Source organism: Vicia villosa, unplaced genomic scaffold (assembly GCF_029867415.1).
Source record: "Vicia villosa cultivar HV-30 ecotype Madison, WI unplaced genomic scaffold, Vvil1.0 ctg.004079F_1_1, whole genome shotgun sequence".
NCBI lineage: Eukaryota > Viridiplantae > Streptophyta > Magnoliopsida > Fabales > Fabaceae > Vicia > Vicia villosa.
Window position 1 is genome coordinate 94,221 of NW_026706370.1, and position 22,682 is coordinate 116,902.

The 22,682-nt window shown below is 38.2% G+C and overlaps 1 long non-coding RNA gene across 1 annotated transcript; it reads right to left on the bottom strand.

The window, feature by feature from the left end:
• Positions 1-5,573: 5,573 nt before the first annotated feature.
• LOC131641791 (uncharacterized) lies at positions 5,574-8,112 on the bottom strand. The gene is made up of 3 exons (XR_009295628.1): positions 7,701-8,112; positions 5,912-7,532; positions 5,574-5,812 (listed from the first exon to the last, which is right to left on the bottom strand). It is a non-coding gene; the product is annotated as an uncharacterized LOC131641791 (long non-coding RNA).
• Positions 8,113-22,682: the final 14,570 nt, after the last annotated feature.

The following is a 22,682-nucleotide window of genomic DNA, read 5'->3' on the forward strand; positions in this document are numbered from 1 at the left end:
TCCCACTCCTCTAAATATTCTTCCCCCAACTCCTTCTGATAAGACTTTCTCACCAATTCCCTTTACAAATAATCCATCCTCATCAATCATTCTCTCAGTTATTCCCTCCTCCTCATCCACCGCACCTCCACCTTCTGTATCCCATCCCTTACCTACCAGAAAATCAAAACCTTTTTGTCCTCTCTACCCGGACTACAAATTCACCCTCAATCCGCCTGAACCTGAACTCTCTACCTACCTGGAACTTTTCAGATATGAGGTAATCAATGGCTTAGACCTTCTGAAGGAAGCCTTCCTAAATGGTCTGAATGATGTTTCTACAAGAAATATCTGGAAAAGATTTCGCAAGGTGTTTCAAGAAGAAGCAATGGGAGTACAGAAAAGACTAGTGGCTGCTGCCCCACGGCCTCGTGGAATTCTGAGGAATTATGAAGACTTCTGGTTTGCTAGTCTCAAAGGAAGACATCTGTTGGAAGAGAAGCCCTTCTTGGATGAGATGGAACAATTAAGACTGGCTGCTGAAATGGAAGCAAATCCATGCAGGGATTTTGTTATCTTTATTCCTGATTATCCTGTTCTGCTCGGAGACTTCAAGACTCTCTTTGACTATCTGAGGGAAAACCCTTCTGAGAAAGACCCAAGCTTGGTCATTCCAGAAGTTGTTGACCCACCAGAAGTTGAAGGTCCTTCTGCTCCCAGGAATCTAGCTGCCATTCTTCAGGCACTTGAGAATGGAGACTCGGAAATTCCTGCTGCAGAATATGGAGATGCTTCTATGCAAGAAGCAGATGTTGAAGATCATGTTGCTGAATCAGATCCTGTTGAGGAAATCCCTGCAAATGATCTATCCATGGAAGCTACAGATCAAGTTGCTATTCCTGTGGTTGAAAGCGGTGAAGCTTCTTCTGATGAATCTTCTCGTCTTGCAAGGACACTGGAAGAAATTCAGAAGAGACAGGATGAGCAAAGCTCACTCAATGTTGAGTTTAGAGCTTTCATGGTGAGGCAAGATGGACACAACAATGAGGTTCAAGAGATGCTGGCCAAGATCCTGTCAAGGCTAGGGCCATCTTAGATTGAGTCTGTGTTGTTTCTTTCTTTTCGTTGCATCTGTTTTTGTGCATCTGATCTTACTTATCTTCATGTACTTCTGTACCTGATGTTTGAACTTCAATGAAATCATCTTCCTCCTCCGTGTGTTTCTTTTTGTTTGTCTCTGAATCTTTTCTGTTTTTTGATGATATGACAAAAAGGGGGAGAAATATGTGATAAATGATTTGATTTAATCAGTTGCTTTTACTAACAAGAACTACAAGTTCTATATGGTTTAAGTGTTTTGCAGGTATAAAGAAGTGAAGAGAATCTTCAAAGCAAACACAAGAAGCAAAACCATAAGAAGCGTTATTCTGTAAAAAGAATAAGCTTATGGAAACTGAAGCAAGCTGAGTGCTGTCAAGCTTCAGAAATCAGAAGCAAGAAAGAAGAATGATCAGAATTTCTGATAATAGAATTTGATCCAAAATTTGTCTATTTGCTCTGACAAAATTCTATTTGCTCTGATACATTATTTTAGCCTATATGGCTCTGATACATATCATGTGTTCTAATATACATTTTATGTTCTGACTCGTTCATGCTGACTTTTGTCGTTTAGTTTTGTTCTGTAACATTTCAGGATGTAGAGATGCTCTGATGATGCTCTGGTACATTCAACAATGTTCTGATACAAATCTAGCATGAAGTGATGTTGGTAGAAATTCAAAGCTCTGAAGCTATCCGAGGGAAGCAGAAATCAGAAGCTGTTAATGTTCTAAAGATCCAGAAAACTCAAGTTCTGAAGCTGTCCTAAATGGAAGCAGAAATCAGAAGTTGTGAATGTTCTGAAGATCAAAGAAATTCAAGTTCTGAAGCTGTCCTAGATGGAAGCAGGAATCAGAAGTTGTGAATGTTCTGATGATCAAAGAAATTCAAGTTCTGAAGCTGTCCAATGGAAGCAGAAGTCAGAAGCTATGAATTCTCTGAAGACAGAAGCTTATGTGATCGTCTCTACCGAAATAATCAGGGAAGTCTTTTATTAAAGTTCTTCGAGTATTTATTTCAGGGGGAGATTATTTATCTCAGGGGGAGATTATTTATCTCAGGGGGAGACATATTCACATGCTTATGCTATAGCTGTGTAATTTGTCTTTTGCCGTCTGCTCTTTCTGATCGCAAATTCATATCATTTATATGTGTTTTTGTCATCATCAAAAAGGGGGAGATTGTTAGAACAAGATTTGTTCTGATCAATTATCTTAGTTTTGATGATAACAATAATATGAATTTTGCTTAAGATAATATGGTACTCTAATCCAATGCAATTTCCTTTTCAGGAAATATATAAAGAGTATGCATAATTCAGCGCTCAGAAGCTTTGTCTCAAGGGTTCAGCATGCAACATCAGAACATGGTCTGGCAAGACATCAGAAGATGGTCGAAGCAGAATCAGAACATGGGTCTATGGAAGCATCAGAAGAACATGAGATCAGAAGCACTGAAGTTCTGATGGTATCACGCTCAGAAGCACTTCAAGGTCAGAAGATCAGAAGATGCTTTGCACCAAGCTGTTTGACTCTGATGATATTCAAACGTTGTATTCACAAACATCAGATCAGAAGGAAGTACAAGTGGCAGGCTACGCTGACTGACAAAAGGAACGTTAGAAGCTATTAAAGGCAACGTCAGTAGACACAGCGTGAACAAGGCTCGAGGTAGTTAACAAAAGCGTATAACATTAAATGCGATGCTGTACGGAACACGCAAAGCATTAAATGCACTCAACGGTCATCTTCTCCAACGCCTATAAATATGAAGTTCTGATGAGAAGCAAGGTTAACGATTCTGAACAAAACAACTCATATTAACTTGCTGAAACTTTGTTCTATTCAAAGCTCAGAATCTTCATCTTCATCAAAGCTCACTACATTGCTGTTGTAATATATTAGTGAGATTAAGCTTAAACGTTAAGAGAAATATCACAGTTTGTGATTATAGCTTTTAAGAAGCAATTGTAATACTCTTAGATTTGATTACATTAAGTTGTAAGGAACTAGAGTGATCGTGTGGATCAGAATACTCTAGGAAGTCTTAGAGGTTATCTAAGCAGGTTGTAACTAGAGTGATCGTGTGGATCAGAATACTCTAGAAAGTCTTAGAGGGTATCTAAGCAGTTGTTCCTGGAGTGATCAGTGTGTGATCAGAAGACTCTGGAAGACTTAGTTGTTGACTAAGTGGAGAACCATTGTAATCCGTGCGATTAGTGGATTAAATCCTCAGCTGAGGTAAATCATCTCTGCGGGGGTGGACTGGAGTAGTTTAGTTAACAACGAACCAGGATAAAAATAACTGTGCAATTTATTTTTATCGGTCAAGTTTTTAAAGCTACACTTATTCAAACCCCCCCTTTCTAAGTGTTTTTCTATCCTTCATAAAGCCCTCTCAAAAAAAGCATAAAAATCTAGAGGTTGGTAACCCAAAGATATCATCCATCTCAAATCTTAAATTTACTCATCATCTTCCCACGACCTATCTCACCCATCGTCCCTTCTAGTTACTCATCATCTTCCACGACCTATCTCACCCATCGTTCCTTGGGAACCTAATCTTAAGGGGAATGATCCTAACTCAAGGGTTTGCTTAAACAAAAGTTCGAAGAGTTAATCCCAATCTATTACTAATTCCATCCATAAACCAATTTGAGGGATCATCTTCATTGGATTCAAGAAGAGACAATCCTTTCCACCAAGTGAATGTAGAACAAAAGTCCAAAGACTGATCCTTTGTCAAGGAACAAACAACTGAATCACCATATTTAGCTGCTAAGATGTCACACCAAAGGCCAGTAGCACCTGAGATCAATCTCTATATCCATTTGGCCAAAAAGGAGAAATTAACCAAACAGAGATCTTTCACCCCCGAACCCACCTTTATTATTTGGTGTACAATGTCATACACAAACTAATTCAAGGGATAGACTCCATTGGACCCAAGAAGAGTAATCATTTCCAAAAAACGGGCGCGAAACAAAATCCCAAAGACTATCCTTGATCAAGGAAGAAACAACTAGAGCGCCATATTTAGTTGTTAAAATGTCACACTAAAGGCAAGTAGCACCCGAGATCAATCTCCACCTCTTTTTGGCCAAAAAGGTAAAATTAACCAAACGAAGATCTTTAACCCTAACCCACATTTACTCTTTGATTTAGAAACCTCAGACAATTTCACTAAAGAAATCTTTTAGTCACCTTTCACACCATCCCACAAGAACCATCTTTGAATCCTAACAAGACTCTTCAAAACCTTCACAAATTATTTCAAAAAACAAGAAAATATGAGTAACATTAAAAACAAAGATAAGAAGGATCACTCAACCCCCTAGACTAACATACTTATGCAAATTAATTAGAAAGTACCAAGTGGTCTCAAGTTAGGGATTATCCCCCACAAACAAAGCAGTGTACCTAAAAGAAAGAGCCACAATCTTACAATGAAGAAAGTCACCACCTGAGTCCAAAAAGATCTAATCTATAGTAATCACTAACAAACTGCTATTAAAATAAGGTATCATCCGCATACTAGAGATAGAAGACCACCAAATATGAGCATCCCACCCTAAAACCACATAAAAGGTCCGACTCAACTACCTAATAGAACAACCCATAACGTATTAAGCCCATTAGCCACTAGCCGGAAAAGGAACGGAGTTAGAGGATCGTCTTGCTTTAATCTCTTCTGAATGTTGATCTCATTAATTCAAAATTGACAAGCATATAACCCAACAAGTTTTAGCTAACCTAATCATACGTTTTCTCAAAATCCATTTAAAAAATGAGAAAAGCATTTCTAGTCTTCTTTGCCAAGTCAATCAACTTATTTAAAGCTTCTTATGTCTAATATCAAATAATAATATCATGTTTCATATCATATAATGTAAATGAGTTAGATTAAGACATGATAAAATATATCTATCATTGTGGGCACCAAATGAACCCTTATTTATTTATTTATTTATTTATTCAAACATTCACCAATGTCGACATATCAGTGTCTAAATCTATCTATATAGTGATTCATAGTTTATGGAGAAATTATCCATCTACAGGCAAGTTAAAAAGGAACAGAGACGGTAGTTTATATTTCCATCATGTAGCTTTGTTTTCTTCTTTCATTTGTACCCAAGAAAAGGATCTAATTTATGGTGTTCACAGGTTTGTGAACTTTACTCGGACCTAATTATACAGTTTACTTATTAAACTGTTACTAAGCATCAATTTCTTTAATGGGGATCATTCACTCATTCTCCCTAAACTAGGAATGTCACAAAATACATAATCTAAACAGTATCCTTTCATGTATCCTTATTTATTGGCTGCTACTTACTATCTAAAACAAATATTTGGTGTCAAAGAATCATCACCAAAATTGTCATGGGATAAGTTCCATCAACATTAGGACCATCGCATTTTAATCAACTAAGCTTAACTAACATCGACGGATACAATAATTCGTCAAAATGCAGCCAATCACTCTATAGCTTTCAATAAACACTGCATAAATTAAAGAGAGCAAGTATTTGATTCAAATACATAATGATGTTCTATACCTTCATTGACAGTAGTAGTTAACATTTTACTTCATCAAACCAAACAAGTTACACTAGTTACAGAACAACGAAAATAACAGAAAAACAAAGTTTCGAGCCACAAAGGACCACTTTGCAACTGATCACATTTCATGAGCCATAGCAGAAACAGTATGAGTAAAGATTGCCAGCCTGTTTCACATTCACATATTGAACAATTCTCAGTAAATATAAGGTAACAGCAAGAAAATAGTAAAGGTGCGAGCAAGTAGTGATCGAGCAAGACCTTACCTTGAATTTTGGTATGGCGTGGTCAACATTCTCCATGGAAACGGAAGAAAAGCTAGGTGAGGATTAGGACTAAAGAAACAAGCATTACTCAGAATCAAAAGGACGGAAATCTACCAGGTGGTTAACTAGCTGGTGGAACCGCGTTGATTAATCCTAGAAAACAGTAGAAAATGCAGCAAAAGACTACTTCAAATCCCTTCTAACTTTTCATTGAAAAAATCAGAAAAGATAGTGAAGGAGAAAACAAAACCTTCACTGAGGGTAGCTATGACTATGACTGAGAAGATGAAAGACTGATAACAGAAGGTACTAGTAACTAGCAAACTATATATCATCTAGTCGACTTTAATGACAGTGATGAAGTCAGACAAAACACAAAAGTAAATCATGATAGAAGTGAATATGATTAAAGATTACGGCTATAAAAATCGGAAAAAAAGAAGAAAAAAAACTTGAAAGAAAGAGGAGAGACTTAAGGGTTTTTAGTAAGGGCAAGATTCTACAGCAGTATGTACCTAAATCCTATGTCAGAATAAAGGAAAGTTAACCATTATATGAGAAGAAGCTTCTGCTAAGTGGTAACTACATATCGCAAATTCAAGATTCAATTTGTATGTAACAACATTCTTCAGGACCAATAATCGCAGCCAACGAAGGTCTGTTTGATGCCCCTCCTACCTGTTAACTTACCGTCATTCTTCTTCCGGATCATTTCAATGGAAGCTTCCATCAAAGTTTCAACAGATTCCTCTGGCACACACCAAGTAACCCTCTCCACTGCCAAGCCTAGTCCATTTCCAAAACACCACAACTTCAAGCTACACAAACTCAAACCAACTAAGATTACAAATTTTATTGAACCTTTATACACATCTAGCTTCAACCAACCCAGTTTCATTGCACACACTTATTTACAGGATTACAACGCTCCTTCTATGTCACTCATCGCTGACATTAAGATTGAGAATCCGACACAACGTCTTAGTAGCAGAATCAGCATTAACAAAAAGATCCCTAGTAAAATCCAAACGCTCCCTAGTTGGAGAACACGGCGCAGACTTAGCCATGAAACCCAATTCAATCTCACGAGACGAACCAGGAAGATCAAGAGACACAGTCCTTTTAGGCCTCACAGAAAACTTAGGAATCGGCAACGAACTAGGCGGTGGCGAATTCGAGTATGTAGGTCCAGCCCATAACTCAGATAGCAAAATGCCTCCATCACTTTCATCAAAAATTCTTTCATTTCTAAAACCTTTGCCATTAATTGGAATTGGATCACTAATCTTAGTCTTAGGAGTAGTTTTCAAATTAGGACTTTCATCAAAAGATTTCAAAGGTGTAGTAGGTGATAAAGCTAAACCAGACTCAAAAGTCCTGCAATTAATCCCTATAAAGTCTTTGGTAGATGAATACTCAAATCTACCATGCTCTTGTGGCTTAGACCTGCTACAGTATTGATTCTTATATTGTTCAACAACAACAAGTGTCTCCATAATCACAAGAACTAAGTCAAAAAGCTAGATTTCAAATCTCAGAAACCAAAGTGAGAAAGAACAAAACTTCACCTTGCCAAAATAGATCTCAAATCCAAAGTTTCAACCACATAAACTTTCTCTGACTGGAAAATTAACAACAACAAAAAAAAAACAATAATAAGACAAAATATTACAAAAAAAAAAAAAAACAAGAGTTAAGAAACAAATATAAACAAACTCCTAGGAATTCATATTATCATATTATAGTAACATTATTTTCCTATGAAAAAAAAAAGGCAACAAATAATTACCAGTTTGTTGCAACTTGCAAGAGAAAGATTTTCCAGATAGAACACAGAAAGTGTATGATAAATCTGCTGTTTTCCCTTCTAGCTATTATTTTGGATTTAGTTATTCATATACTAGTATCGGTTAGATTTATTATTAAAATTTGGAAGAAATGAAAGATGCATGGAGAATGAAATGAATGTGAAGAGTTGAGTAGTAATAATAATAGAGCACATATAAATTATTATTGAGATTTAATAATGTAATGTACAATGTATGGAAAAAGTTGAGGCTAACCTGATGGTGTCGGTTATGTTCCCCACAGAAGATATATAAATGTGACAGGATGGTTACACGTTCCAGTTGCTTTAGGAATTTGTAACAAAAAATCTGAAAGTTGTTCTTTGCTTTTTCTTGGTCGTGGTGGAACTAGCTAAAGTTTATTAAAGCTGGCTCATTCTTGCACTAAAAGTAGACTAATTGTGCTTTATTGTGACCACCGAAAGGTATGCCAAACTGCCTAATACCCTATGTTTCTCATTTAAGGAAAGTTTATCCCATCTTCTAACAATTACTCTTACTACCTCACAGTTTACACAATTTAACTAAAATATCCATTGATAAATAGTTCATATTTAAAAAATTCCATCATTAAAAATTGAGACAATTTGAAAAAAAAAATTTAATGTATAATTTTTTTTCGGAATCTTTAACTCGGGTTCATTTTGATACCTTATCTTTTAAAAAGACCAATTTAATTTATTATCTCTTCAGAACGTGTCACGTTTGTTCTTTCTTTTAATTCTATTAGACAAAGTCAAATTAAATAGCCACGTTAGATACACATCGCATTGATGTGGATATTAACTTTAGGTAAAATAGAATGGCTAAGTGAAATTTATTTCAACTCATTATTTTTCGTTCTAATAGAACCCTACCAGATAGAAGAAGGTGAATTCGTAGAAGAAGGTGAATTCGTAGTAGAAGGAAACGAGTGAAGGAGAAATCCTAATCGAAGGAGACAATGAGTGAAGGTGACTAAACTGTTATCTGAGGAATACGAGTGTCAAAATGTCATTCAAGAATCATTGTTGACAACAGTTAGCATCAATTTTCTTTGTTATCTATTTCAAATTCTAGGGTTTTATCTTTATCTGGTGTTAGGATTTTAGTCTTTTAATATTATTTGGTGTTCTTACATAAATGAACTCTTATATGTTTTCGTATTTAGGGTTTCAATTTTAGGGGTATCATGACTTTCACCCCTTCGTAGTTTATCGTGTTAGGATTTAGGGGTATTCTATTTTTCATCCCTTTTTATAATTTTAAATTTGTTGGACATATGTAGAAATGAAAGAATGCCTACATTTGAAAATTCATCATGATGGTAAGTTTATGGATATTGAACTAGGTGTGTATGGAGGAGGAATAGTTGATGATTTAAAAATTAATATTGACAAGTGGAGTTATTTTGAGTTGGTAGGTGTATTGAAGGAACTAGGATATAGTGAACTAGATATAATTTATTACCAAGACCTCACTTTTTGAATGAATGTTCTGACTTATGACAAAAGTGCATTAGACATTTTTAATCTTTGTAGGATGCATTTAAGTGCTAATGTTTATATACAATATCTATTGTCTCAACTAGTGTAATTTAAGGATACAATTGAAATGTGACTTTGTTCTTAACAACATGTTTGAGGCATTTAATAGTGTCATTGTTTAATGAAGGGATAAACAATTGGTGACTATGCTAAAAGAAATTAGAACCTACCATATGGCAAGTAATATAATGAGATTTCCATACTTGAGAGATATGGATGTTTTACCTAACATTAAGAACAAAGTTAAGAGAACAAACACATACACCAACTTATGGATTATAAGGTACAAGTCTAATGTTTTTTTGTTCATTAGTACATTTTGATACATTAAGATATCAAATTGATTCAAATCAATCTGGTTGTAGGATGTCAAATTGATTCATTAGGCAGTCTACAATCCTGTGATTTATCTTGTCAAGTCAAAAGATCAAATTTGTGGGTCAGGACAGAATATCAAGATGTTCAACCACCAGAGTACAGAAAAATGAGAGAAACACCAAAGAAGAGAAGGAATCTTGAGCAAGGAGAAATTGATGGCTTTGATCGTAAAATGAGAATAATTGGGTTAATTATTAGGTATAGTAGGTGTAAGTAGACATTTCACATTAAATCTACTTGTAAGATGATACTAACTACTCAACTAGTTCAGATCAATCAAGCTAGGGCTAGTGAACAAACTCACGGCAGTGATATTAATAGTTAACAAAATTAATAAGTTGGTCAACCTACACATGCTACACCCATAATTCAAGCAAGTTAAGTTTGTCATTCATCTCAACCAAGTCAAAGGAGGCTAAAGAAGTTAAGTGTTAGAAAGGCATCTTCATCTAGTGTTAGGGAGACATCATCATCCGGTGTTACCCGAGGTCTAACAACCAAATTAAGTGTAACAGAGAACACAGTAGGCCCAACTACAAGGAAGACTACTCCAACAAAGAAGACCGCATCAAAAAAGAAGACAATGTAGTTTATTTATGTGTATTGTCAGCTGAATGTTTAATGTATGTTATTTTTGTATGTCTCTTTGAACAAGTATAGTTCCATGAATCTTAGTATATTGATGGTTTTTCCTTTAGCTACACTTTCCCATCTTTTTGAACAAAGTATGAGGCATTGGATTGACAGTCCCCCCATCGATGAACACCTTGTTCACTGGCATTCCATCTACCTTTCCCCTTATGAACAATGGTTTAAGATGGTACACCATTCTTGGACTTGGTTTTTCAAAAATAGACTTTTGCTCTTCCACTACACCATTGTTCATAACATAGTAGCACAATGGTTTCCCACTAGACACTTCGTCTGGTAGGAAATATTTGTCAATTTTAGAAACCTCTGATACTTGATCGTATTTAGCAGGTAATACCGACACAATACGACAACTAATCAAAATTTTTTTATCAAAGTTATCGTCTACCATTTCATGGATTGATTGTTTGAGAGTTGTGACTTTGAGTATGTTAATAGTGATTCAGAGATGATAAATTGAGGTTGTGAAGTGTTTATTTCTCTTGATTAGAGTATCATATGATAAGATATATTTTGGGGTTGTTGGAGGTCAAAACTTGGGGTTTGGGGTATGTTGAAGGACTGAAAAACAAGAGAGATCGCACAAAATCACGAAAAAAATATGATTTTCTGGGCTATATGACGACCCTAACAGCCATTACGGTGCCTGTAATAGCCCTATGGACTTTTGTACCAGAAACATGCAAAAAATGAAATTCTGGATTTTCAGCATTACGGGTCATAATGTCCATTACGCGTGGTCGTTAAGCTCCCTGGTTTTTATTCTGTGAAATCATTTTGGTCATAACTTTGGAACCGTAAGTCTGAATCGAGTCATGTTCGAAGCGTTAGAAAGCTAACTCGATGAACTATACTTTTCTAAAATAAAATGAATCATATAATATATATGTTTATAGTGATGGTGCTTGTGTTAGCTGAAGATTTCGTTTTATGTTGTTTATCCTTCGAAGGAGTTGAGAATCGAAGGAAAGATGGTTACTGATGGCCATCCCTTAAAAAGTAAAAGAATGGCTACTGATGGTCATGCTTCGAAAAATAAAGACTTCTAAGTTCGATGAAGATAAGTGAACGCTGAAAGATTAATGAAAGCATATGTCTTCGGGACTTAGACAAAATTCATAGAATATGTATTCAAGTATTACTACTTAGCGTATTTTTTAGTAGTGTTTGTTTAATACACTGCCACGCGTCGAAGATGGACTCAGGCGGGAAGATTTGAAATTCGAAGACGGTTTCGTAACCGTTCAACAACAGATGGCTTCGCTGGAAGTTCTGATGAGAAACGTGGCAGCAGATTAGTATAGGACCGTTAAGGTCGAAACTAGTATAAATAGGAGTCTTAGTGTTAGGATTCTGTGTGTTCATTTTGTACAAATCACTCACATATTTACTCAACTATCAAGCGTTAAGAGAAAGAGTTCGCTGAGAAAATGTACGTATGACACCACCATTTTAATACATGTGTATTATCTTTTTGTTTTTATCTTTCAGAATTACTGCATTTCGTTTACTTCTTGCCATTTACGTTTCTGCATCTTTACTTTAACGTCATTTACTTTCGAATTACTTTCATGCTATTTACTTTCAAAGTCTTTTATATTTTTGCAGTTTAAGATTCTTTACGTTTCAATTGTCCTTTTAATTTTTATGTCATGTCACTTCGTTGAAGTCACATTTATATGTAACAAAGTGATTGTCAAGACTATTTGTTCTGTTAATCGAACAACGCTTATTGAAGAAGACAAATAGTGAATATGGTTCGAACAAACATTGATAACAATCTTCTTGACTATGTGTCCTAGGATCAATCTAGTCGATCCTGCAAGTAACCAAATCATATTTATTATAGTTTGGAAGACTAGCGGTTGTTTACCGGAAATCACCGTAAACAAATTGGCACGCCCAGTGGGACTGTGTCAAGCAGATTGTTTTAATCAATTGCTTTATTTTTGTCTAGAAAATATCAAGATCTTGTATGAACCTTAGGAACAGTAAATTAAAGAACAGTGCACAACCGATTCCCAAACGAAGGTACAACAGGAAAATGGTCGTTACGGCCAGTGCAGGGGGTAATCAAGATCCCCCACAAGGTTCAGGATCAGGAGCGGCAAATTCGACTTCTACTCAAGAAACACGAGATGCAACGGGTCCAAATGGATCGAGACCTGCAGATAATTCCCAGACTATGCCTGAAAATAATACAGCACCCTCAGGGATTGTTCTAGTTTCAGTGTCGACAACCGCACCCTCATCCACAAGCGCAGAGGACGTATTGTTTGCCTCGACAAATGCTGCAAACAATTTATTTGGTCAAGGCACGAACTCCGCTTTCGAATGGAGACCAAATAATCCATACGGAATGCCATACCCACATGGAACAGGCGTACGAGGGGCAGGACATATATATGCCCCAACTAACAATGCGACATTTTCACCAAATGTTAGTTCAGTGGGTCGAAGTGCACATAACACTGGTTTCTCTGCCCAGATGCCTCACTTTACCACAAATAACCAAGCAGCATTTCGACAAGAAATGGATGCAAGCAACCATGATATGGTAGGGGTTTTGGCCAGAGAATTGACTTCAGTTTTAAGCCCACTAATGGCAAACGTTACTACTACGAATAGAGAAAACATGGAGACTTTCCAAAAGATATCATCTCAGATGAATCGAATGGCAGAATTCATGGGAGTAACGCCACCTAAAAGGAAAGACAAACAGCCTTCGAATCAAGAAGAGAGGCCCATTTTAGAACGTGTGCAAGACATAGTTCCATCATCTAGGACGGCTACTAGGGATGTAGGCCCCTCACGAAGAACAGAGGTGTTCGAAGGAACTCCAATAATTAACTTAGAAGCTTCAAATCAAAGAACTGTCCCCGTCCGACAAGAAACGGAGGAGGAGCAACCCAGATTAAGGATTGTGGGTAGGAACGAACACCCAGATGAGATTGTTCAAAGAGTCGGAAGAGAAAATCTGGCTACAGAAAATAACTTAACTGCCATGATAGAAAGGGTTATGGCCAACAATGGCCTTAGTACTGGACTTAGACGTCCAAACTATACATCCCCTATATCAGATTATATCATGCAAACAGAATTGCCTAGGGGCACCAAGGTACCCAAATTTACAAAATTTTCAGGCGAAACGAACGAGTCAACGGTGGAACATATTGCTAGATATTTGACGGAAGCAGGAGACTTAGCGGGAAACGAGGATTTAAGGATCAAATATTTCCCTAGTTCACTGACAAAAAATGCCTTCATTTGGTTTACTACTTTGCCACCAAATTCGATAGATGCATGGGCATACTTGGAAAGACTTTTCCATGAGCAATTCTACATGGGCCAAACCAAGATAAGTTTGAAAGAATTGGCCAGTGTTAAAAGAAAATTCACAGAAACAATTGATGATTATTTAAATAGGTTCCGTCTGTTGAAGTCAAGGTGTTTTACAACAGTCCCAGAGCATGAACTTGTTGAAATGGCTGCAGGTGGTCTAGATTATTCAATAAGAAAGAAACTAGATACCCAATACCTTAGGGACATGGCCCAATTAGCAGATAGGGTTCGACAAGTCGAACGCCTGAAGGCAGAAAAAGCTAGGGCAAATAAAAGTTATAAGAAAGAAAGAGTGGCATACGTCGAAGCCAAGGATGCTGAGAATGAGTCTTTCGATGACTCATATAGCCCTGAAGAAGTCGAAATAGACTTGGCTGAATTGAAAGAAGCGCCACCTTATGCTTGCAAACTGCTAAATCCTGCCAATGGAAAAAATCCAGTAGAAAACGATAAGAATGATAAGTTCCCTAAGAAAACTTATACATTCGACATTACCAAGTGTGATGAAATATTTGATTTATTGGTAAAAGATGGCCAAATGATACTACCTCCAAATTCAAAAATTCCTCCGTTGGAACAACGGAAGAAAAGAGGTTTTTGTAAATATCATGGGTTTTTAGGCCATAAAACTTCTCAATGTTTTCTTTTCAGGGATCTAATTCAAAATGCTCTCAATGATGGAAGGTTGAAGTTTGCTGACAAGACCAAGAGTCATATGAGGGTCGATACCAATCCCCTAAACATTGCTGACGCCAGCCTCTGCGAGGTAGAAGATATCAACATGGTGGAGGTTTCTGAAATCGAGGTTGTGGAGACTAAAGCAATGTTCAATGGAAAGCAGGCTACTGAAAGCCTAAATAGTGACATAATCTTCAATACTGATGTTGAAGAATCTTCCAAGGCAGAAATAACTAAAGCCTCGAAGGAAGAAAACAGCGAGGCCACTAAAGACCTCAGGATGAAACTCCAGAAAATCCAGATCTCTGAAGTCCCTCCAGCAGCGGTTAACATGGTTAGCGCCAGACGACCAGTGTCTGAATTTGGCGAACTAGAGACATGGCTGACGAGTAAAAATGGGGGCATCGAAGTTCCTCCAAGAACCGAAAGCCTCAAAGAATATCTCTGGAATTGCCACGAGAGAAATGGTGGTAAGCAATGGATGTGTCCAAGGTGTTCGATCATGCTGAATCAAAGGGTCGAAGCCAACTTCGAAAGGGTTCGACGCGAAAGGTGGGAACACCCAGGAAGAGAGCCAAATCCCCTACTACAACTGTACCCAAAGATGGAGGAAATCTTGGTAGGATTTTTGGTCAGATGCCACAAAGAAAACACTGAAGTTGCTCTCTGCCCAAGATGTGGGGCAGTCTATGACGAAATACTAGCACGATCATTCGAACGTGTGTATTGCTACATGAGTCAAGAAACTCAGGGGTTGCGTCCCAACCTGTACGGTTTCGATATTTGGACTCCAACAAAGAGGCCTGATAGCCCACATCCTAGGACTCGAAGGGTGACGTTCAAAGTCCCTGCAAATGCACCCAGGGATAGGTGGGTACAAGCTGATGCAAGAACCAACAAATGGCGAAGTTGGGACCAAGGTGGTAGAACTGCAATGGCATATAGGAAACAATTTCAAAGATCAAATCGAGAGGTGTATCGGTTGGAGAATTATAAAGGAAAAAATCCTATGTCTCGGTCCCAGTGGAGAAGGCATCAGAGAATAAAAAAGGCTCAGAAGGAATACAGGCCAAGAGAAGCTGGAGACTCTAGTAGCAACCAAGTCCCATACCAGGGGGCAAGGTCGAACAAACCTCCGGTGGAACGCAGACTATTCGAAGCTGAAAAACTCTTGGATGAAGAAGACAAGATGCGTTCAAATTCTTGGAAAGAAGAGGATAGAATGACAAATGATTTTGACTCTGATGGAGTGTCATCTATAAACTTGAATTGCAATGTTGTCTCGGTACTCCCTCACGAGTTTAATCAGGAAACTGAAGTAGAAGACTGTGAAGAGGCTGATATCGAAGAAATGGCAAAACACAGACCCGTGTGTTACTATGTGCTGAATAACGGTGCAGTAGAAGAACAGAATGCTTTCTTCGAAAGGCCTGATGAGGGTATGCGAAATCATTTGAAGCCACTCTATATCAGGGCTAAGATTGAGAACGTGGGCATAAATAAAGTCCTAGTTGATGGGGGAGCAGCAGTGAACCTAATGCCTCAATACATGCTAAAAAGAATTGGTATGTTCGATACGGATATAAGGCCACATAACATGGTTTTATCTAACTACGAAGGCAAAATAGGACAAACTCTGGGAGTTGTTCAAGTCAATTTGACAGTAGGCTCGGTTACCAGGCCAACCATGTTCATGGTTATACCAGCAAAAGCAAACTACAACCTTTTGCTTGGTAGGGAATGGATTCATGGAGTAGCGGCTGTACCCTCAACCATGCATCAGAGGGTGACAATTTGGAGAGAAGATGGTATAGTGGAGAATATCGAAGGTGATCAGAGTTATTACATGGCTGAGGTCAACCAGGTGAACAAAAACAACTTCGACAGGAACTTGGCAAACATAGGCCCTTGTCATGCTGCTGAAGAGATGTACACCCCAAACAAAAATGCAATGTACTATTTGACTTTACACCCAAATGGATTCCAATGGGATAGGGAGATCATGGATGGTCCACCAGATCCAGCACCATCGGAGAATTATCCAGCAGTACGGCCAACGGGCTGGGACGATGACATTAATCATGTCTGAGTCTGCGTTCTTCGAAAAGATTTCGGCCTATGTGGCCGAGAACAAAACAAAGACGGCTCTCGAAGCCGAACTATCAAATACAAATATAGATACAGTCCTAACCAAAGAAGGAATATCAGGATTGGAAATACGTACGAGTTTCGAACTCCCTGAAGATACGGGTCCAGTTGAAGAGATCATAGGAGAAGAACCAAGTCAAAGGTTAGATGCAATATACGACGAAGAACCGTTGGGATTTGAAAAAGACCCGATGGCGTCGAACATAAAGATGTTGGCCCAAGATCCACTTGAAGAAGTCAATCTTGGAGACAATGATCAAAAGAGAATAACATATATCAGCGCGAAACTAGAACCAGAATTGAAAGCAACGGTCATCAAAATGTTGAAAGACAATACAGATTGTTTTGCTTGGGATTATGATGAGATGCCTGGTCTCGAAAGAGACTTAGTCGAATTGAAATTACCAATAAAAGAAGGGAAGAAGCCAATAAAACAAACTCCCAGAAGATTCGCGCCAGAGATTCACTCGAAGATTAAAGCAGAGGTCGAAAGACTCTTACGGTGCAAATTTATCCGAACTACAAGGTATGTTGAGTGGATTGCTAATATAGTACCTGTAATTAAAAAGAATGGCTCATTAAGAGTATGCATAGACTTTCGCGACCTTAATGCAGCTACTCCGAAAGACGAGTATCCCATGCCTATAGCAGAAATGCTAGTAGACTCGGCCGCAGGTTTTGTGTATTTGAGCATGTTGGATGGATATTCGGGATACAATCAAATTTTTATAGCAGAAGATGATGTATCCAAGACAGCATTTCGTTGCCCAGGAGCAATAGGCACTTACGAATGGGTTGTGATACCTTTTGGTTTAAAAAACGCAGGGGCAACTTATCAAAGAGCAATGAATTCTATATTTCACGACTTCATAGAAACATTCATGCAAGTGTATATAGATGACATTGTGGTAAAATCTACCTCGGGTATGAGTCATCTCGATCATCTGAGCCAATCATTCGAAAGAATGAGGAAATATGGCTTGAAGATGAACCCCCTTAAATGTGCTTTCTTTGTGCAGGCAGGCGATTTCTTGGGTTTCGTAGTCCACAAAAAAGGGATAGAAATCAACCAAAACAAGACAAAAGCCATTATGGAGACCAAGTCTCCCTCCACGAAGAAAGAATTACAATCATTGTTGGGTAAGATAAATTTCTTAAGAAGATTTATCTCTAACTTAAGTGGACGCACGCAAGCTTTCTCACCTCTACTTCGGCTTAAGCAAGGAAAATTCGAATGGCGTGCTGAACATCAAGAAGCTTTCGATCAGATAAAGCAATACTTGACTTGTCCACCAATTCTATCTTCCCCAAATGGGAAGAAGCACATGCGCCTATATATTTCAGCATCAGATAAAACAATAGGCAGCATGCTTGCCCAGGAGGATGAGAATGGCATCGAAAGAGCCATTTATTATTTAAGTAGAGTACTCAATGATGCAGAGACTAGATATACTGATATAGAAAAACTCTGCCTTTGTTTGTATTTCTCCTGTATCAAACTCAAGTATTATATAAAGCCAGTTGATGTTTACATTTCATCTCATTATGATGTTATTAAACATATGTTATCTAAGCCAATACTACATAGTCGAATTGGCAAATGGGCTTTAGCCCTTACTGAATATTCATTAATATTTCAGCCTCTCAAGGCAATGAAAGGTCAGATTGTGTCAGACTTCATTGTCGACCATGCGGTGGTTGAGAATCATCAGCATTATGTAGAATTGAAACCTTGGAAGTTATATTTCGATGGTTCAACGCATAGAGAGGGAACTGGTATTGGAATGTTGATAATTTCTCCTGATGGAATTCCAACAAAGCTCAAGTATAAAATCGAAGGTCCATCATGCTCCAATAATGAAGCTGAATACGAGGCTTTAATTGCTGGACTTGAGGCTTTGTTAGAACTGGGGGCAACCAGAGTCGAAATTAAAGGAGACTCCGAATTGGTCATCAAACAATTGACAAAGGAGTACAAGTGCATCAAAGAGAATTTGATCATGTATTTTATCATCGCAAATAGGTTGCTCAAGAAATTCGAATACGTGGAATTAAAACATGTACCAAGGGTGAATAACCAGGAAGCAAACGACTTGGCTCAATTAGCTTCGGGATATAAAGTATCAAAAGAAAAGTTGGAAGAGTTGATTGAAGTAAGAGGAAGAGCAATGTTTACTAAACTTTCGCCAAGTGATCTGGAAGATTCACAATTGGGTTATGCCAATAAAGAACAATTCGAGGTACTAAATATAGATTCATTGGCTGACACAGACTGGAGGAATCCAATTATTAACTATCTGAAAAATCCTTCGACGGATACAGACAGAAAAATCAAGTATAGAGCCCTGTCATATTTTCTGATGGGAAATGAGTTGTTCAAGAAAACTCCTGAAGGGGTATTATTGAAATGCTTGGGAGAAGCAGAAGCATATTTGGCTCTGTCGAACGTACATAGTGGGGCATGTGGCGCACATCAAGCAGGGCACAAAATGAAATGGCTCTTGTTTCGTTATGGGATGTATTGGCCTTCGATGCTAAAGGATTGCATAGAGTTCGCGAAAGGGTGCCAAGAGTGCCAAGAACATGCAGGTATCCAACACGCTCCAGCAAACGAACTAAGTACAATAGTAAAACCATGGCCTTTCAGGGGATGGGCACTAGATTTGATTGGAGAGATTCACCCCAAGTCATCCAAAGGGCAAAGATACATTATGGTAGGAATAGACTATTTCACAAAATGGGTTGAAGCAATACCACTGGCAAATGTGGATCAAGAGGCGGTGATTGAGTTTATTCAGAAACACATTATATATAGATTTGGAATCCCAGAAAGTATAACAACTGATCAGGGATCAGTCTTTACTGGACGAAAAATGCAAGATTTTGCCAGAGAAATAGGTTTCAAGTTATTTACTTCTACACCTTATTATGCCCAAGCAAATGGACAGGTTGAAGCAGCAAACAAAATAATAATTGGCCTTATCAAGAAGCATGTAGGAAAGAGACCCAAGAATTGGCATAAGACTTTAGATCAGGCACTTTGGGCTTGTCGAACATCTCCAAAAGAAGCTACGAATACAACTCCTTTCCAGTTGACGTTTGGACATGACGCAGTACTTCCAATTGAGATATGTTTGCAATCAGTAAGGATACAAAGACAAGCAGACATTCCTCCCAACGTATACTGGGAGTTAATGATGAATGAGTTAGTAGATTTGGACGAAGACAGACTTCGAGCACTGGAAATGATAAAAAGGCAAAAGGAAAGAGTGTCCAGAGCTTATAATAAAAAGGTGAAAGGTAAAACTTTTGTTAATAATGACTTAGTCTGGAAAGTTATTTTACCTATAGATCGAAAGAATCAGGCACTTGGTAAGTGGTCCCCACATTGGGAAGGACCCTTTCGAATCTTAAAAGTATTCTCGAACAATGCTTATGAAATTGAAGAATTAGCAGAAGATCATAGGATCTTGAGAGTAAACAGGAAATATTTGAAGAGATATAAACCAAGTATGCACGAAGTAAGGATTGCAAAAACGTAGATACCCAGGGTACTACGAAAAGCCAAAATGGTCAGGCACCAAAATGGCTGCACTATCAGGAAGAATTATGGAAAGAAAAATCAAAGAAGACACCAAAATATTCTTTTTCATTTCAAGCATGGGAATACATTCATTACAAAAAGATCCAAAGAATAGGATCTGAAGTTACAAAAAGAAGGAAGGCATAAATATATATAAAAAGATTAAACCTAAGGTAAAAACTTGCTAGTCAATCCTTTGGTTTAAATTGTCCAAAGACAACACGGGAGAAGGTTCAGCCTCGAACATATCCATGGCTCCAGAATTACGCATCCTTCTCACTACGCCTTTCTTAAGAAAAATGTAGCTAAGGACTCGCCCGTACGGAAGACAAGTCACAACCCCTCGACGGTCAACACCGACAGAGACAGCTTTAACAAGTCCCTTGAAGATCATCAAAGGGATGTTAATTTTCTTCCCTCGAAGACCACAGAGGATAAACTCCAAGTCTTCAACCATGATGTTGTTTTCGTCAATCCGCCGAGGTTGGAAGTTCCCCACGAGCATCTGGTGCCAGATCCTGATGACTTTGGCACTAAAGCGGTCATTGTCCATAAGAGTTCTCAGCATGAGATGAGTAGTCATGCTGAAACTGTTGTCATCAAAAGTTTCACCAGAGTTATTGCATCTTATCAGATTGGCAATAGTGGTGGGAGTAATGCTGAGACGAGCGTGTCGAATAACAGAATCAATGGTGGTCCTACCTTCAGGATCTATGCGTAAAGACGCATTCATCCAGAATTCTGCCACCATGTTGGGGTAAATAGCACCCTCCAGGACTTCCTCAAAGTAGAAGTCTAGTTCCTAGTTAACAAACAGGGTTTCGATGGTGATGAAATGGCGAACAAGTTCATCCTCAGAGAGTCTGAACTCGCCTCTAATGAGGGCTTTGATGTCGTTAAAGAAGAGAGGTTCAGCCATTGTAAGGTAAGAAAGTTGTTCTGAAAGAGAAGTTGTGTGTTTTCTTTTTTCTGTGTTTAGTTTGGAGAGAAAACGCATGAATGAGAAATAAAGGTGATATTGGACCCTTTATATAGAAGGGGAATACTGAAGGGTGGGTTTTAATTGCCAATGAGTGATTGGACTGCGGTTGGTTTTCCAAAGAAAGAAGTTATGGCTTCCGCCGTTTCCCGCCCTTGGAAGTTGAGAAGTAATCATTAAACTGATGCACGCACGTCTGAAAACCGACGTTTTGGAGAAAGTGACGTCACTTTTAATAATGATTATGGCTAGAAGAAGTGGAAACGTCAAGTCTAGAGGCAAGAGTGCTGCGAAGGATGTTCAGGTTCTACATGTTGCATTTAATAAAAGCACTGTAGGAAATCTAAAGATATATCTTGACAAGAAATTGAAAGATTTGCTAAATCAACAATGGCAAATATGATAGAGATAAAAGGGAGTCAAGCGTACAAATATTATATGTCTACAGTGGCCTCGATTACAAAATAAAGGTGCAATAAGTAACAAGATCGAAAACATTTAGTTGAAATCCTCAGGGAGATCCTTTTTGATCTTCAAATATTGAGTCTCCCATGAAGACATGCGAAGTTCGATTAGTGCCCGGTGTTTCTTCAACCTTTCGATTTCTGGCACTAACTTTTGTGCAGCCTCGAAATGTTTCATTCCTGACTGCACCACTTCGAGCAAGTCTTGTTGATTAGACTTTTGTAGGACTGCTTGACAACTTTCAGCCTCCTTTATCTTGCCCTCGAGTACTTTGATTTCTTGTTTCCAAGAGCCGATTTTCTTCTCATAATCATCAATGGCCTTCTGATTTTCTGAATGTTTGAGCCTGAGGGCCTCACCTTGTTTCGTTGCGTCCATAGCAAAATTCCATGAAGAGTCATGAGAGGCCTTTGTCTCAGATAACTCTTTTTCGACATTTTGCCTTCGAAGGATGTTAGCTTGGAGTTGCTCGAGTAGAGAGCCCAGCAGAACAGTTACCTCTGAAACTTCTGTGGAAACTTGAAGCAAATCTACTTTCTTTAGAAGTTGATTTAAGTTGTGGCTCTTAATAGGGTCCCGGTTGAGAACATCTACAAGATTGACCCCAAAGAATCTTTCTTTTATTTGTCGAAGAAGACTGGGAATATCTTCCTTGTCACTAGAGTCTGCAGTAACAGCTGTTGAGACATTAAGCTCCGGAGGCGAAGGAGTATTCACATTCATAATGGCCTTTAAGAAACTGAGAGGATCAGTTTGCTTAAGTTGTTCAAGCTCTGAAGGAGTAAGCTTTGCAGGGGCAGGCGTCGAAGTTGTCTCAGGAATGGTTTTTGCGTCAAGAGTTGAAGTTCCATGAGAAACTGGTTTTTCAGGCTGAGAAATCTCTTCCATAGCATCTTTCTCCGACGCGGAATCTTCGTTGTCATGTGATTGCTGGTTCACATTATCGCTGCCTGAGAATGGATGATCCTCCTCCAAATTTTTGCCTTGATGGGTAGGTGGGGATTCGTCAGTAGAGTGGCTTTCTTCGACTGGTTCATTAGGCAATATGGTAGCAATTGGCCTAACGTCTTCAAAGACTGGTGAAAGAACACGAGTTTGATTTTGAGAGGTACCTATGTTAAACAGAGCAAAGTTATTCAAAAAAAAAATAATAAAAATAAACTTTTGAGGAGTT